This window comes from Sylvia atricapilla, chromosome Z, assembly GCF_009819655.1.
Source record: "Sylvia atricapilla isolate bSylAtr1 chromosome Z, bSylAtr1.pri, whole genome shotgun sequence".
NCBI lineage: Eukaryota > Metazoa > Chordata > Aves > Passeriformes > Sylviidae > Sylvia > Sylvia atricapilla.
The window spans coordinates 20,223,383-20,236,007 of NC_089174.1; the positions used below are offsets into that span (position 1 = coordinate 20,223,383).

The following is a 12,625-nucleotide window of genomic DNA, read 5'->3' on the forward strand; positions in this document are numbered from 1 at the left end:
TAAGCAACATGTGCCAGTGCCTCAACACCCTCATAGTAAAGAATTTCTTCCAGATATTTAAATGTGCTAGTTTTCATAATATTGGTCAAATTTGTATCAGCTTGTATTTAGTAATTCATGATCATGGCTTGTAGGATACAATTTTGTGACACTTGAAACAGAGATAATCATGACACAGCAATGACAGAAATTGCAATTAAAAATTATATTCGTATCCCGGGAAAATTTTACTGCTAAATCTAGCAGAGAAAACAATATCAAAACTTGAAATGCGCAGACACAGATATTCATCAGTATGTACCAGTCTTCCTAAATGTGTGTTTAACACTCACAAACATTTGTGTTTTGACAGCCGCTTGTGACAGGCTCAAGTATGATCTCTGTCCAAGGCAATTCCTTTGATAATGAGAGGGCAGAACTTGTCTAGACCAAAATAAAGAGAGAGAAAGGCTGTAAAACACTGCAGGTCACATAAAGGCAGGAAATGAGAAAAAGAAAAGAACTTGAAGAACACCTTGCAAATGATGCTCAGACTGGTAGTAAAAATGTCTTTACATACATCAAAAGAAAGAAGGTAGTTACAAAACTCATGAGATGGGTTAAAAACAAAAGTCTTTACTGGGGAAGGGAGTAGGAGGGAGTGGTGGAGGATGGCAGAGCTAGCAGGGAAGCTAAAAAACTTGTGTGTCCCAGGCTGGATTTGGAGATGCTGGGGATTCATGACACCAGACCTGCCTCCCACTGAGTAGGATGGCATCTGCATTAACTTGAAGTAACATCACAGGAAATACGAGCCTAAATAGAAGAGAAAATTACAGGCTATGCAAACATTTCACCTGTAAGTGAAGGAAGTCATCCAAACTAGGTGACACTGAGGCACAAGTAATGAGAGACCTCAGCTACCAAACTGTGGAACTACTGGTTGAGACAAAGAACCCATCCTCATGGTTGGGAAGTGGCCACCAAAGCACCACTGCCTTGACAGACCCCAGCTTGAGAAGGAGAAACTGGAGAGGCTGCCTCATCCATTGCGAAGCTGAACCAATTGCGGCAAAGCTGACTGAGCACATGGACAAACAGGGGCTGACAGGGAAGATTTTATCCACGTGTGACCAGTGACAGACTGCCCAGAGAGGTTATGGAGTCACCCTCCCTGGAGATATTCCAGAACTGTCTGCACACAATGCTGTGCCATCAGGTGACCGTTCTTGAGCAGGGAGGTTGGACAAGACGAGCTTCTGTGATATCTTACAACCTTCCCCATCCCGTGATTCTGTGATCTTTGAAAGGCAAATTGCCGATCGCCTGCTGCGTGAGGGTCTCAAGTAACACATCACGAGGGTCCATCCCTTGTTTTCCTCCAGCTTGCACAGTGCCTGTGGGCAGTCTGAGCTTTTCGCCGGCAACCCGTCCCTCCCACGCCTGAGGGCTGTCGGCGCCCACGCCTCAGCAGGGATGTTTGATGCCGCCCCGGCAGGCTGTCCGCTGCCCGCCGCTCGGACCGTGCCGGGCCGGCCCCCGCCTCTGCCCGGGCAGCGCAGCCGCAGCCTCTGGGCACCCACCCTGAGAGACCGGCCCCGGGTGACTGACCGGCTCTGCACGGGAGACCGACCCTTCGAGGGTGACCGACGATCCGTAGGTGACGGACGCCGGGTGATGAACTCCGTGTGACTGACCCTCCAGCGGTTATTGACTCTGGATGACCGACCCTCGGCAGGTGACTGACCCTGGAGTGACCGACCCTGCGTGACCGACCCGCAGCAGGTGACGGACCCACAGTGCCCGGGCCCGGGTATCAGACGAGCGCCCCACGCCCCGGACCCACCGCGCCAGCTCCGCGCTCCCGGGGCGGGGCGGGGCGCGCCCCCGCGCGTGCGCGCGGCCGCCGCTGAGGTCCCGAGATCGCCGCGGCCGCGCCTGCGCGCGCCCCTCTCCCCTCTCGGACAAGATGGCGGTCGAGGGGGCACCGGCCCGGGGCGGCGAGTGAGGGACGAGGGAGACTGGGCTCCGGTGCCGCGGCTGAGGGGAGGCGGTTGCCGGGCAGGGACAGCGGTAGGGGCTGGGGAGGAGGCGGCCGGGGATGCTCCGGAGGTCCCCGGCGGGGATGAGGAAGCGGGGAGCCGGGGCAGGGAGCCCGTGAGCAAGGAACGGGGCTGCCCCGTATGCGCGGTTGCCCGGCGCCCCTCACTGCCCCGGCGTCGAAGCACAGGTTCCCGGCCCGGCGGAGACGTCGGAGGAACCGTGGCGGCGCTGGCGGGGGCAGAGGAAGACGGACAGGTGAGTGCTGGGACGGGGATGAGCTCTCGGGGCACTGCCCCCGCCCCGTCCGGTGTGTGTGTCACTCAAAGCTCTTGAGTGCAGCCGCCTTGATTTCCTCTTTCTTTTATTTATTTTGCAGTAGCGCAATGTAATTTGACTTCATTTAGTGGTTTGGTCCTTCAAATTAAGTCTGAAAGCAGTCAGGTAGTCCATAGCTACAATACCCCTGGAATACGAAGGCTGTGTCTTAGGAAGAGCTGAGCCTCTGTCTTCTTTGAAAAGATATTTAGAGGCCTTGATCTGCAAAAACCTTAGTTAAAAACTCCACTATTAAACGAGTCATTAACCTCGAAACTCTTGTGTTAGGAGGCTTTGTTTCTTTTGTTATATGTCCTCTGACCTCCGGTGATAAAGGGTGGGTGTGTACAGGTGTCTTGTGACCACAGCCTCAGATTCTGTAGTAATTTTAGCCTTTGCATCTGTTCACAGCTTCAGTATTGACTGTAAAACAAAATAGTTCAGATTTCTGTAAACATCAGACTTCATTGAGTAACTGCAGAGAAATGAAGGTGCAGATGTACTAAACTATCTGACTTACTTGTTTGCTGCTTGCCTTGTGTGCTCTTCCTGCAGCTATAAACAATATAATGGTTCTGACCTGTAGAGCTGTAAGACAGCCCTTTTGGTAAGGCTGTCACAGAGACTTCTAACTTTCTGAAAAAATAAAACTTAAATCTGCAGAATCTGTTCTTGTGTACTTGCTTCTACCAGCTGATAGTTGAACAAGTAGGAGATAGTTCTATGTACAGGTGGAGAAGCACAGGTTTGAAAACTTTGCTTCAGGAGTACTGCTAACATTTTGGTAAGTTAAGGCTACATCAAGAGTTAAGTGAAATTAGGTTATTAATTGAAATGCAGAGAAACTGAACTTTTTCCTCTCCACCTGCTATAATACTGCATTTTAAAACTGGCTTTGAAAAAACTTGTGTGCCAGATGGGTTCATCCAATCTTAAGCACTCAAGAAATATTTTAGTGAACATCATGAGATCATTGTTATGCTTCAGCTTCAACTTCCTTGATATGTTTTTTTCCTTTAGTTACAGTGAAGACTATTTTTAGCATAGTTGTGCCCATTGACAAAAGTCTTGCAAGTACTTGCTCTCCTTAGATGCTTTAGATGTCAAAAAAGTGTGTTTGGTTAAAGGTGTATATGTACTTGGTTGCATAAAGGAGAAGAAAATTGTTGACAACCATATGGTGATGCAGTCACTGAATTGTTTTGTATTTCTAAGAAATACAATAAGAAACTCTGCTAAGCATAAAGCATGTATTACAGCTGGTCTTGTTTTTGCACATCCCCCATGCAATGAAACTCATGCTCAACTCTTGGTACTCAGACATCTGTTGCGCAGAATATTCCCCACATGACTGACATCACAAATACAGGTTTTTTTTAGAACATAAAACAAATGCTATAATATGTCACTGTGTGCATGAGTTTCTGATACTGTTTTGGTTTGTACTAATGCTAAACTAGTAGCTGTTGACCCTAACAAACACCTGCATTTTGTATTTGCCGTATCTCAAGTATGCTTAATACACATATATATTTTATGTCCAAAACTCAGTGTAAGGATTTAATTTACACAAATACTTTCAGTTTATTTTTTGAATATTTTCTATCTATATTACCTCTAGTAAGGCAGTTATATATCATTGTATTTAAAACTGAACAGCTTCGTTGACAATAAATCTTCCTTAATCCTGTCATGATCTAGAAAGAACATTTTGATTTGGCTCACTTTATCTTGGCTAAACTCTGAACATTCCTTCTTTCTGCACAAGCAAAATAGGTAGAATTGTTTTTTAATAGTTAGCTTTTGTAGTGTTTCAAGCAGCTCAGTAACGGTAAACAGAATTACTCACACAGGTGTTAGATAAATGCTTTTGGAAATATTAGCAAGCTGTTCTGAAATGCTTGGGATACTATGAAGAAAGGCTGAGGGAGAGGGGCCTGTTTAGTCTGGAGAAGAAAAGACTATAATCACATCAATGTCTGTAAGTATCTGAAGGGAGGGTGTTGAGAAGAGAGCCAGACTCTTCTCCATGGTGCTGAGCAATAGGAAAAGAGGAATGGGCAAAAACTGATGCACAGAAAGTTGCATCAGAATATGAGGAAGAACATCTTTACTGTGCAGATGATCACACACTGGGACAGATTTTTGCAGAGAGGCTCTGGAGTCTCCCTCAGTGGAGATATTCCAAACCTGGACACAATCCTGAGCAATGTGCCCTAGGATGACCCTGCTTGAGTAGAGAGATGGGACTAGATGAGCTACTGTGTTGCTTCTACCCTTACACATCCTATGAGTGGGAAGTGAAAACACACCACTGATTTAGAGTAGTGTGCATCTTGTCTCTACTTCTACAGCGTCTCAGAAGTTGTTCTATAGCATTGCACAGTAGAAATCTGTTAATTCTGTGGTCTTCTCTCACTCTTACCTGAAACTCAGTAAGAATCTTTCGCGTTTTTTGTTGTGCCTCATATTCTTCTTAGAGTTGTCTCAGTGTAATTTGGACATTAGAAAGCAATAGGTACTCTTTTTATATCAAGTTACCATATTTTCATGGTATGGTTTTAGAACTTACAGGTTATTGATGGAATACGCAATCATTTAATGCAAAGAAATTATGAAGGTAATGAGCTTGGTTAATAAAATACAGCTCTTTTAGCATTTCATGTTTTAATTGAAGTATCAATATTATGAGTGTTAAAAAAGTGTATCAGGATTATTTTATGATCATTGAAGTGTATTTAGAAGTTTTCATTCTAAGTTTAAAAATGTAGGTACTAAACATAATGAATGATTGTATGTGAACTCTACTGGGAAATCGTTGTAACTGTTTTTTAAGTGAATCTTTTAATTGTTTACTGTTCAAGTTCATGTTTTCATAATCCTTTTTTTACCAGTATTGGCAAAGCAAAACTCCTATTGCTTCATAGCCATAACTTTGACACCCTTCAGATTAACATACCAAATTTAATACGTTTCAATACCTTACACTGTTGGGATTTTGGTTCTAATCAACTTGAATTGTGACTACAAACATAACTTTGGTTAAAATAGTGTTAATAATAACTGTGATGGTTATTTCAACAGCAAATCATGGTGTGCTGTGATAGAATGTGAGTTGTTGCATGATTGCTATTGAGTTCTAGTTGAAAGCTGCCATTGAGTTGCAGCAGTTGTAGCTGGGTGTAGCTGGGCAGTGAGCATTTGTTCAGTATTGTACCTCATTTTAACAGGGATAGTGAAGGATAGGGGAGAGGTATGTGGTTGGAAGAAAGATTAAAAAGATAAACACTTGTTTGGATTGGTGTCTCCATGTGCTGCTGTAACAGTACCTCTGATATTGCTTGCTGGTCACGGTCACAAAGATAGTATATGCTAATTTGAACTGACTGTCAAAGATTAATTGGGTTCATGAGTATGTTCATTTGTGTCTTAAAGCAGTTGTTCTTTATTAAATCATCTCTAGTGGAAATAAATTTTAGAAACATTAATGCTTTTTGAGATCAGAAAGAATTCATTTTGGCATTATTTCCACATAGATTTTCAGAAAATAAGTAATAAAATTCAGTAGGCAAGACTATAATCTGAAAAAGTGTAGTGGTTTTGGTTTGCCAATTTGGGTTTCCCGCCCAACGCACCAATTATGTAGTGGGTTTAGTGAGGGCCAAATGCGAGGGCACCCACTAGAATTATTTACTCATCTTCTGCTGTGAGGTAAGGGTTAGGAGGAAAGCAAAGAAGGCTCAAAACTTTAAAGGGTATAAAGAAAACTTTATTAAAACAGAATTTAAAGAAAAATTATAAGAAAATAAAAATAAACCTTCAGAACACTTCTCCTCCCCCCCACACCCTCTTTTCTTTCCCACTGACAATGTAAAGAGACAAACCCTGGAACTTTCAGTCAGTTTGCCATCTCTAAAATAATTCTTCGGTCCACTTTGGGAGAGGAGTCTCTCTTGCCATGCCACAGAGTCTCCTTCGCAAGAAACAGTTCTCTCATGGCTTCAGTGTTGCAGTGAACTGGCTGCCCCGGAAAGGAAAATCTTTTTGCAGCGTGAAAAGTCCTTCCTATGCCTTGCAGCTTTCCCAAAACTGCTGTCATGGGCCATGTCGGCTTACTGGGGAGTGATTTTAACGATGAACTGTTTTAGCATAAAAACAAAAGTTCTTTTCATCCATTTCTAGGAACAGAGGTCTTCCCCTTTAATTCCCAGGGCAAGGTTTCTCATTTCTCTCATCTCTCTTTTCTGTTCAAGTTTCCCATTGAATTACAGCTACTTCAGAATCTGCTTGCTGCAACACTAGTGCTTTTGCTTATGACTCTGTAGGTAGAATGCAACATCGCTCTCCAATGCATTCCATGAATTTACAGGGGGGAAAAAAAAGTCAGATTATCAAAAATATATCTTCACCATAGCCTCATAAAAGAATTTCAGTCCAAGAATAAGGTATCTCTTCAATCCCCCCATCTAGAATTTGACTCCTTCTTTACTAACCTCAGTGACTCATGTTCTCTCTGCGTGTCCTCACTCCTTCCCTTTTCCAATTCAGGAGAGAACTGGCTTTCCCAAGTCCATCTCTTCTCAGGCTCTATCAATCGAAACGGTCTGCAACACTGAACAGCTGATCTCATCCATGCTTGCAATGGAGAGACCGCTCGACCTGTCTCTCTCTCTGCTGCTCACATGGTCTCCACCGATGCTGTACGAGCCATGCCGGCCGCTGGCTGTACTCAGCTCTTTCCTTCATGCGGACTGCTGAAAACAAAACAAGCTGCTGCTACCGTTTTTGTCCTTCTGTCTGCAGCATAACTGCCTAAAAGTGGCTTAGCAAATAAAGCTCATTTTGAGTCATGCTCAGGCAGCCGCGGTCGTGCAGCATGGCGCTGGTCGTGCTGATCCTGGCTGCGCAGTGCTGGTCATGTGGCTGCTCCCAATGTGGGCTGGCGGCAGCCACTCCTGGCCCTGGCTGCTCTTGGCGTTGGTCCTGGCTGCATGGTTGCTCCTGGTGCCAGTATATCCCCCTGGCTGGCATGGACCAGCAGGCTCTGCTGGGAGGAGGCCCGTTCCTTCTAGGCAGGCCCAGTGGGCTTCCTGGCAAGGGGCCAGCACTGCAGCAGAGCCTGGTGCAGCCTTTAACCAGGTGTCAATTGATTGGTTCCTCCAGGTCCCCACAGGAAAACCACCTCTGCAGCTCTGGGACTTCCTCTCCCAGCTGAAAACAGATTTCATTAAACCATGACAATAAGGAAATACAACAATAAGTTGTGTTAGAGGACAAGTAGTTTGATTTCTCTATGGAAATGTTGAACTACAACATTGAAGTTTAACTGTCAGTAGCATTTTGATACAGAATTTATAAGTGTAGTATTTATTCTTCAGGGGTGCATTATGACTGTAAGCTGGAAGAATATTAATCTGTAATGAAGAAGAGACCTTATTAATGTAGACTTTATTTTCAAAATAAAAATAATTTAGGCTGTGCAAAATAGTATAATGATGCCTTTCTTAATGCAGTGATTTTTTTGAAGCTATGAGTTGCATATTACCCTGTAATAAAATTCTGGTGCCATAGTCAAACATTACGTAAGACTTAGCTTTTCACACATATGTTAAATTCTTGGAATGAAAGTTGCTTATTTTTCTGGAAATAAGATATCAATAAAAAGCTCTTATTTGTGCTGTTAATGGTATGATTGTTGGCTGCTTTAAATAGATTCTGAGATGTGCTGAATTTCACAAAGCTGAGTTTGGCTGTTAGTAGACTGGCCTTTTCTTGTAGTAACTGCATGTGGAGGGAACTGGAAAGAAACTAGGACTTATTGTTGTGTGACAAGAGTGCAGAGAAATCACGAAAGCATAAATTGTGTGAGTTGGCTTTCCCTTTATTAAACAAAAAAGGTTCTCAGGATCACATGAGCTTTTTCTCTTCTCTGAAACTCCTGCTATGGAGCTTCCACATTGCTGCTGTTCTTCTATTTAAAAAACCTCAGCCAAGCATCTCTTAAGAACTACGCAGTAATTTTTATTGTAGTGTTAAAAATACTGTTAATTGTGTTAAAAATTCTGATTTAACACATTTTTTACAGAAATTTAGTGCATTACTTAAATATGCCTACTTTGTCTCATTGTTTGCTCACTTCAGGTGAAATTAGTCATAAAGCTCAATATAGTACATGGTTGTGCTTTGCTATTTCTCTGAGTAAGGTTTAAATTTATTTGCATAGTGTAAGCTGAAATTCAGCTGATGAATGAGAAGCATTTCCTTCAGTCCCCCACTGACTTGTTGTGTTATAGACTGTACTGGAGTTTGTGAGCTGAGGACTCTGTGTAGGTTGTAGGTGACTTCAGGTCTGCCAACCTTCCCGCAGTGCCAGGGCAGGCCATGGAACAGATTGTGCTGAATGCCGTGCTGGGACACGGGGTGACTAGTGGGATCAGACCCAGTCTGCCTGGGGTCCTGGCATGGATTTATGAAAGGCAAGTCTTGCTTCACCAGCCTGGTCTTCTATGACAATGTGACCTGCTTGGTGGATGAGGCTGTTGTTGTTGCCGGCCTGGACTCTAGTAAAGCCTTTGGCACTATCTCCCATGACATTCTCCTGCAGAAACTGGCTGCTCATGGCTTGGACAGGTGCAGTGCCAGTGGGTGAAAAACTGTAGTGGTGGTGAATAGAGTTACATCCAGCTGGTGGCTGGGCACCAGTGGGATGCCCCAGAGTCTAGTGTTGGGACCAGTCCTGTTTAATGGAGTGTTCCCTCAGTCATTCTGCAGACACCACTGAGCTGGGCAGGAGTGTTGAGCTGCTAGAGAACTGGACAGATCTGCAGAGGAATCAGAATAAGTTGGATCAGTGGATGAGGCCAACGGCCTGAGGTTTAAAAAGAGCAAGTGCACAGTCCTGCCTTGAGCCACAACAACCCACCTTCAGCTTTACAGGCTGGGGGAAAAGTGGCTAGAAAACTGCCCAGTGGGAAAAGGACCTGGGGGACTGGTCAACAGCAGCTGAACATGATCCAGCTGTGCCCAGGTGGCCGAGAGGACCAAGGGCATCAGCAATAGTGGGGCAGCAGGCACAGGGCAGTGACTGTCTGCCTGTGCTGGGCACCACTGTGCCGCAGCTCAATTGCTGTGTCCAGTTCTGGGTCCTTTAAAGTAGAAAGACTTTGAGGGGCCTGAAGCCTGTCTATAGAAGGACAAGGGAGCTGAGGAAGGGGCTGGAGCACAAGTCAAGTGAGGAGCAGTGGAGGGAGCTTGGGATGTGTAAGCTTGGGAGTCTGGAGAAAGAGAGGCTCAGTGGGAACTATATTGCTCCCTACAACTGCCTGAGAGGAAGTTGTAGTGAGGTGGTGATCTCTTTCTACCTGGTAACAAATGATAGGACAAGAGGAAACAATCACAAGTTAAATCAGGGGAGGCTTAGGTTTGATATAAGGAAATTTTTTTCACCAAAAGGGTTGTCAAGCATTGGAGCAGGCTGCCAGGGGAAGTGATGGAATATCACAAAGTTGTAAAAAATGTTATAATTTCAAAATCTCTGGAGGTACTTAAAGACATGTAGCTGTGGCACTTAAGGACATGGTTTAGTGACGGCTAGGCAGTGTTATTGGAGTTGATAATATTCAGGGTCTTTTCCAACTTAAATGTTTCTTTGATCCTAAAAAAACCTGGCAAATTAATGCCTGAGTAAGCATGTCACGGTAGAACTTTCAGCTGCCATTGTATATGCTGAAGTGGATTCCTGCTCCTTATTTTGGTTTGTCTTCTAATGCGTGAATTGTTTGGTTTTGGGGTTTGTGATTTTAGTTTGTATGAATTTGTAACTGTTTTGGGGAATATGGAAAGGTAAGAGTGGGAATAAAAAGAAATACATACCCATTATAGAAATAAGAAATGAGGCTCAAACATAGAGATGAAAATTAGAAGTACTGTGACATTAAATGTATCCCTATAGCTTCAGTGGATACTACACATCAGTGTCTTGCAAGACTACTGTGCAGAAGCTATGTGAATATCTTTGGTCACAGACTTCATGTTCAGATATATACGTAATGCATCTGCATTCCATGTTGCTGCTTGTGTTGTGCTTGGAGAAACAGAATAAACTTCAGAGTGATAGGAACAAAGTGTTACTACATCAGAGTTATTATAAGGAATTTGCCCAATCTTGCTTGTTTTACATCATGTGGCTTTGTGTTGGAATAATTTCATGTTACTAGAAACTAAGAAACACTGCATGTAGTATGCAGATATGTTTGTTGTGACAAGTGTTTCTTCCTTTTGGATTTTATAATTAATAGGTTTTTTATATGTAGTTTTGTAATAAATTTTTGTCCTTCTCGCTTGGGATATAGTTGTAGACTCTTTCCTTCCCTACAATTCATTAGACAAGTCATTATAAAGATGGTTTTCCTGATTGCTATAGGTAGTTGTTTCTCAGCATAGAAAGCTCTTGCTTGAAACTGATCTCTGTTCTCAGAAATTATTCATTTGCTAAGCAGTGGAGTTTGATGTAAGTAATGCTGCTTTTCATGCCACTCCTTGGTTTTTCTTAATTACAACATAGAATTACAAAAAATTAGTGCTGCAGAGAAAGGTAAAATTGAGGTGAGTTTACAGCTAGACCCCCATTTCAGTGTTTTTGTTTGCAGGGAGAAGGGGAAGGTTTAGTTATTGCTGGCAGCACAGACCTGAAGATCAAGCTTACACAGTCTGTTAAAAAGCAGTAGAATATACTATTACGAGAGGACTGCCTATAAAAATTGCTTTTTTCACAGGTGTGCAGGCTCTTGGTTACACAAGAGGATAGTATTTTTTTTCACAGATAGTGTGTATTGTGCTACTTTTTAATGTACAAACAATTTATATTTTGAACATACATTTTGGGAATGTTCTGCTATGTAGTTAATATTAATCTTCCTTTGGCTTTGTTTGGGAGCATATGTAGGATGGAATGGGAAGGAAATCTACCATGTTGATACCTACTTTGGGACATTGGAATTTAGTAGCTTGGGAGAGTGCACTAGTTTAGTTTGTAATTTTTTTAGAAGTGTTTTTTGTTTCCGACTTGTCATTGAGATAAACTCTCCAAGCAGTTTGTTAGGTTTGGAAGTCAACATTACTCAGTTTGCTGAGTGCATGGGGATAGCTCCACCCAACATCCACACTCACCATCAGAGTCTTTCACTACACATTGTAGCAAATGAAGAAATTAATGTTTATTGTCTATAAATTGCATAATTATCTTCATTAGTTAATATTCTGTCTCCTATTGGGTACTGATTTCTTGCTTCTCACCCTAATTAGCCCACATTTTCATTCCTTTTAATATCTTTATCTGAGACAGAGAAGGTTTCAATACTATTGCTGAATTTTGTTACTTTCCTATTTCAGGATTTTGCAGAATGTCCTTGTGGTCTGTAAATTCTGCATTCCTTGTGTCCAGTTTCTGCAATAGATCTCTCTCCTGGGTGTCGTTAACCTCATCCTAGGTCTGAGATCACTGAAACTTATCCAGGTTGACTGGAATTAGTTTAGAAAAGCTTCAGTAATTTTCTCAAACTCTGTTCCCACAACAGCAGCCTATGGCAAACCTTGCTAAATGCTGGCTCCAGTGACAGATGACAGAGCAGAAACTTACACTACTTACGATTAATTAAAACAATAGAAAAGTTAATTAGAAGTTATATCGTTAACTAAGCACTGTATGGTACAAAACTAAGCATCAGTCACGGATAGGGATCAAACAGTATTGTTTGAAGGTTATAAGAATTTTCCAACATTTTCCCCCACTGCTACATACACTGAAAATTATAGAGAAAATTATAGCTTTGTTTGGAAACAGACAGTAATAGGACTGTCACATAATTCACTAGCTATAGGAAAAAATATTTTGTGAGGCTGTGGTATAAGAATTTGAGCAGATATGGTCATGTTCTACAAGAAGCAGTCATGCTGCTTGTTATACTCAAAGATGGTCAAGGTTTCTTCTACTAGTGTTACGTAGCAACAGATTTTATTTTCATTTTCATTCTAATGAAAATATTAAAATATTCAGTTATCACTGTTAATTGGAACATTTTAAATGCCTCTTTATTAAAATAAAATGTGAAGTAAAAGTTGCCTAATTTCTTTGATATAGTTTAGTGTTGCAATCCATTCCTTGCCTGCTTGAACCATCTGTGAAGACCTTGGGTAGTGCAACATTTTTTACTCCAGCAGTGTTGATTGTCATTTCAGTCATCAGCAGTTACCTCTGCTGTTTTTTTAAGTCTAACATTCTTTGGAACAG

General features: G+C 42.4%; 1 protein-coding gene across 3 annotated transcripts in view; it reads left to right on the plus strand.

Moving 5' to 3' along the window:
* The first annotated feature begins 1,949 nt into the window (after nt 1-1,949).
* The window catches only part of APC (APC regulator of WNT signaling pathway), a 174,710-nt gene continuing 164,034 nt past the window's right edge, over nt 1,950-12,625 (plus strand). For all 3 annotated transcript variants that reach the window (XR_010745787.1, XM_066339106.1, XM_066339108.1), the window contains exon 1: nt 1,950-2,277. The gene's annotated coding sequence lies outside the window, so the exon portion shown is untranslated. The remainder of the gene's footprint in view (nt 2,278-12,625) is intronic.